Genomic DNA, 5,773 nt, shown 5'->3' with positions numbered 1-5,773 from the left:
AATTAAGAAAAGCAAACCCAGGGGGACAGGAAGAATCTGGCTTCCAGAGTTAACATATTACAATATTTGAATGTCAAATTTTCAACAACAAAAAAAATCACAGAGCATACAAAGAAGCGGTAAAGTATGATCCATTCAAAGGAAAAAAAAAAAGAATTGACAAAACTGTCCATGAGGAAGCTCAGATATTGAACTTACTAGACAAAAACTTTTTAAAAACTGTTTTAAATATACTCAAAGAATAAAAGAAAACCAAGGACAAGGACTAAAGGAAACTAACTACAGCTGTTGAGAGAAGGTCATTGTCATTAATATTGCCAGAAAGAAGCACTGTTGGGTTATCAGATTCCAGATTTTCACATTCTTTTCCTCAATTCCTTTATCCCTCTTATATATTATAGTGATTTATTTAAAAATAAATTTAAAAGTCCAAATCATATCTTAGTTTTTAGGTAATTCCATATATATTTAATACCCAAGTATTTCTTTACTGTCAAAATATAGTTTATCTCTATCATGACTTTTGCCATCATTGTGTACGTAAGTTTTAAAAAATAAAATTTAAGAGGTTTTACTCATTTAAATATTAAATTCATTAAATAATAAATTAAAAGTAAGCATGAGTTTCATTCAATGCTATCGTGAGCTGCAAGGAAGATTCTTTCAAGGTGGTTGTGAGCTGATTTTTTTTCTCCTTTTCAATCAAAACAGAACTTTATTAAAGCAGTGTTAGGAAAGACCATCTTTAATGAATTATTGAACTGAACAGAGCATTCACCAAATGAATGTGGTACAGGTGATACAAAACAACAGGTCAGGGGCTCTGCCCTCAGGGAGATTATAACCTAGTAGCAAAATCAGACACAGGTATCACATTCTGCAATATAATTCATAAATGAGGGGAAAGCAGTGTTCCAAGACTCTGAGAGGAGAGATACTGGGGCTCAACTGATACTGAGCAGGACTTGTGGGGCTCCTGGGCACAAAAGCCTTTCTGTGTCCCCCATTTCTTAATTACAGGAAATAGGCTTCATTCAGCCTCCTTGACCTCCCCTGAGTTGCAACAGGCAGGTTCAAACAGATGCTAATTAGGGAGGGAGGAGATGCAGAGACAAGGGAGGAGCAGTCAAGAGGAACAATAGTGCAGCCTTGGGGCAGGGTCCTGGTCCCCCCTCAGGGGACATACTTAACAGTATCTTTGAGCTGTTGTGCAGATACGGAAGCCCCACCAGGTGGTTGAAGTTAACGGTACGCTGCCCACAAGCACGTAGACCACAGGCTGTTTGGAACCAGAAGGATGATACTGCTGCCTCCCACTTACCTCACCACCAACCAATCAGAAGAATGTCCACGAGCTGACCACGCCCTCTTTGAACCATTACTGTAAAACTCCTCACTACCCCCTCCAGGTGGGGACACAGAGTTTTGAGGGCATTAGCCCACTGTGGCCCCCTTTGCCTGGCAAAGCAATAAGGCTATTCTTTTCTACTTCACCCCAAACTCTGTCTCTGAGATTTAATTCGGTGTCAGGGTACAGAGGCTGGATTCGGCTTCACAACCACAAGTATGACTGATGGTGCCTTGGAGCAATTATAGGATCTGGAACAGCTGAAACTCAATTTTAATAGCTCCCCCAGTTGCTGAAACCTGCCATTTCTAGGAAGGGAAGATTCTTGGCACCGCTCTCACTTATGAAAAATGGGACCACATTCAAAGAGAAGGTTCCTATTCCTTGTCTCCTTAGGTCTTTTCTATCTCCACCCAAGGACAAAAAGGGAGAGGGTTCCTCCAAGACTGCCTCACGTGGGTCAGAGCTGCACCTCCATGTGTCCTGCCCTGGCTGCCCCCTTTTCCAGGGGTCTCCTAGAGTACACCCCAGGGGAATCTTAAGAGATTTTGAGAAGGATACCTGTCTGGTTGATAAACATCTATTTTCCTCAGGCTTAACCTGAATTTATACCATTAGTGAAAAAGTTTTATTCGGGGATCTTACTGAGGACTAAATCCTGGGAGATGGCCTCTCAGATGCTCTGAGAAACTACTCTGAAGAGGTAAGTGAGGAGCCAGGATATATAGGAGTTTGGGGGCTGGAAAAACAAAACAAACACGTGGTCGAACATCAAAAGATTACTGTGAATCACAAAGAACAGACATCTCAAGTTAATGATTTTAGTGCTTTTCTATGTATGGGAAGATGAAAGAGTCTAGACTCATTGAGATTATTCCTTAGATGCATCTTAACTATCAAGAGCCAGTGTCCAAGGCACAGGATGTTTCCTATTTTTCTCCATCCTGAATTCCCCTCAGGGGCCACTGCTACAGTGGCTAATGGTTTGATCCTTGTAGACCTGGGATGGTGAGCAACATTCCCTGTCCACACATTTCTCCTTTAGTTGACTCCCTCTGTTCTTTTTTAAAATACAAATATTCCTCAGAGGGAGGTCAAACATTAAGTGGATTCACACTAAGGAAACTCCCTAGGTTTATCATATATGCTTTTCTGTTACCAGCAGCTTAAGAGCTTCACATTTCTGGTTGCTGCAAAAGAGTAGAATATAGGTCGGGGACTCAAAATTTCTCCTACTTTTCAGCTGTGTTTGAAGCTGACTCATCTAGGGACATCAGTGTGCTGTTCTTAATAACAAGAGTGTACTTTCTGGGTGTTTCTTAGCTTAGAGCTGTGCCTAAAGTTAAAACTGCCCTTATAGACTCAAGAGGCCTGGCAGTCCTGCAGTCTTTTTCCTGTCTTCTGGCCACACAAGAGACCCAAAAGAAAAGGGATCCAGAAGATCCCTGCAGAAACCTGAGAATAGTTTCTTTGCCTCAGTGGTTTTATTACCTGTTCTTAGTTCCCTGTTCCTACTGTACATAATTTGCTATTTTTATAAGAGAGATAAGACCAGGCCCTTGTGAGACAGGAAGGTCTGAGAGATGAAAGCTATGTATTTTACCCATGACCCAAGGACTTCTGGCAAGCTGCCTTACCTGAGCTGGGATCTGCCTTTTTCTCCTGGACACAGAAATGCCTGTCTTTACAAAAGGGCCTACTTCTTTTTTTAAGACTTTGGGTTTTTTTAGAGCAGTTTTATTTCGGTTTTTTTTTTAGAGCAGTTTTAGTTTCACAGCAAAACTGAAAGAAAGGTACAGAGTCCACATATACTCTCTGACCCCCACTTGCACAGGCTCCCACCAAAATGGTGTAACAAGGAAGAGCCAAATCTGACTCCATGTTGGATCTGTTTCTTTTACTTTAACCTTTGCTTCCCATTGCTTTTGTTCACTAAAATGCTACTGTCTATACACAATGGCCTGCCTCAGGGAACCCTACCCCTCTGCCTGAATGTTAAACCAAAGTGCCTTTGCTCAGGGAAGCATCCTGACCCTGTCCACCTGTGGATGGCTGCAAGAAAGAAGAAATTAACACATCCCCTCCCCGAGGCTGGCCATTCCAGGGGATACTGGCAAGTCTTTTGGCCTTTTTACTTTACTTCCTCATTTCCTCCCCTTCTCTATGCTATAAAAGAAACTGGCATCCAGACCCCCACATGATGGCTCTTTTGAGGCCCTAGTCCGCCGTCTTCTCCGTCTGCAGGCTTTCCGAATAAAGTCGTACTCCTCGCCTCAACACCTCGTCTCCGATTTATTGGCCTGTGGTGCAGCCAGCAGAGTGAGCTTGGACTTGGTAACAATTGGACATTTGTTACAATCAATGAACCTACACTGACACATCATAATCACCCAGAGTCCAGAGTTTACATCAGAGTTCACTCTTGGTGTTGTACATTCTATGGGTTTGGATAAATGTATAATGACATGTATCTACCATTATAGTGTCCTACAAGATTATTTTCACTGCCCTAATTATCTCCTTTGCTCCCAGAAAGACCTACTTTGAATCTTGGAAATAAAGTCTCCTGGGATGACTTCCTAACCATTTTCAGCCTTCCAACCCCACGTGGCTGTGGTCATGACCTTCTGGTCATAGCTTATTAGGGTACCAGAGGTGCCACGGGGCTCAGCATGCAGCCCCCAGGGCACACTAGAGAGGCTGCTTCCATTGGGACCAGGATCCAGTATTTCACTTATTCTAGGTTCTTCCTGTCAAGGCCCAAGTCAACCTCCCAACCAGTGGGATGCATAATTCAGTGCTTCCCAGTCTTAGAAGAATCCCCCGTGGACAGTCAGAATCTTGACTGAAAGAAAAGACCTCCATGCCCAGAGGTCCCGGTCAACACTGCTGCTGCAGATCTCTTGCAGTGGGCTGTGTGAGCTGCCCTATTCTCTGCGCTTGGCTGGGAGGAGCAAAGCAAGCAAGCACTTGAGAAATGTTGAGACTTCCGGGGAAGATGGCGGAAGAGTAAGACGCGGAGATCACCTTCCTCCCCACAGATACACCAGATATATAGCTACACATGGAACAACTCCTACAGAACACCTACTGAACGCTGGCAGAAGACCTCAGACCTCCCAAAAGGCAAGAAACTCCCCACGTACCTAGGAAGGGCAAAGCGGAGAGATTCCCGCACAGAGGATCGGTGCCGACCGGCACTCACCAGCCCGAGAGGCTTGTCTGCTCGCTCGCCAGGGCGGGCGGTGCTGGAAGCTGAGGCTCGGGCTTCGGTCAGAACGCAGGGAGAGGACTGGGGCTGGCGGCGAGAACTCAGCCTGAAGGGGGCTAATGCGCCACAGCTAGCCAGGAGGGAGTCCGGGAAAACTCTGGAGCTGCCGAAGAGGCAAGAGACTATTTCTTCCCTCTTGGTTTCCTGGTGCACGAGGAGAGGGGATTAAGAGCGCTGCTTAAAGGAGCTCAGGAGACGGGCGCGAGTTGCGGCTGAAAGCGCGGAGCCCAGAGACAGGCATGGGACGCTGGGGCTGCTGCTGCCGCCGCCAAGAGGCCTGTGTGCGAGCGCAGGTCACTGTCCATGCCGCCCTTCCAGAAGCCTGTACAGCCCGTCACTGCTGGGGTCCCGGGATCCAGGGACGGCTTCCCTGGGAGAACGCACGGCGCGCCTCGGGCTGGTGCAACGTCACGCCGGCCTCTGCCGCTGCAGGCTCACCCCGCACTCCGTGCCCCTCCCTCCCCCCCGGCCTGAGTGAGCCAGAGTCCCCAAAGTGGCTGCTCCTTTAACCCTGTCCTGTCTGACCGAAGAACAGACGCCCTCCGGCGACCTACACGCAGAGGCGGGGCCAAATCCAAAGCTGAGACCCAGGAGCTGTGGGAACAAAGAAGAGAAAGGGAAATCTCTCCCAGCAGCCTCAGAAGCAGCGGATTAAAGCTCCACAATCAACTTGATGTACCCTGCATCTGTGGAATACATGAATAGACAACAAATCATCCCAAATTGAGGAGCCAGGAGTCAGTGCTGTGCCTCTGAGGTGGGAGAGCCAACTTCAGGACACTGGTCCACAAGAGACCTCCCAGCTCCACATAATATCAAACGGCGAAAATCTTCCAGAGATCTCCATCTCAACACCAGCACCCAGCTTTACTCAACGACCAGCAAGCTACACTGCTGGACACCCTATGCCAAACAACTAGCAAGACAGGAACACAACGCCACCCATTAGCAGAGAGGCTGCCTAAAATCATAAAAAGTCCGCAGACACCCCAAAACACACCACCAGACGTGGACCTGCCCACCAGAAAGACAAGATCCAGCCTCATCCACCAGAACACAGGCACTATTCCCCTCCACCAGGAAGCCTACACAACCCACTGAACCAACCTTAGCCACTAGGGACAGATACCAAAAACAACGGGAACTACGAACCT

This window comes from Mesoplodon mirus (genome assembly GCF_964341445.2).
Source record: "Mesoplodon mirus genome assembly, chromosome: 6".
Taxonomy (NCBI): Eukaryota; Metazoa; Chordata; class Mammalia; order Artiodactyla; family Ziphiidae; genus Mesoplodon; species Mesoplodon mirus.
The sequence above is the reverse complement of the archived record's forward strand: the minus strand, read 5'-3'. Positions refer to the sequence as shown.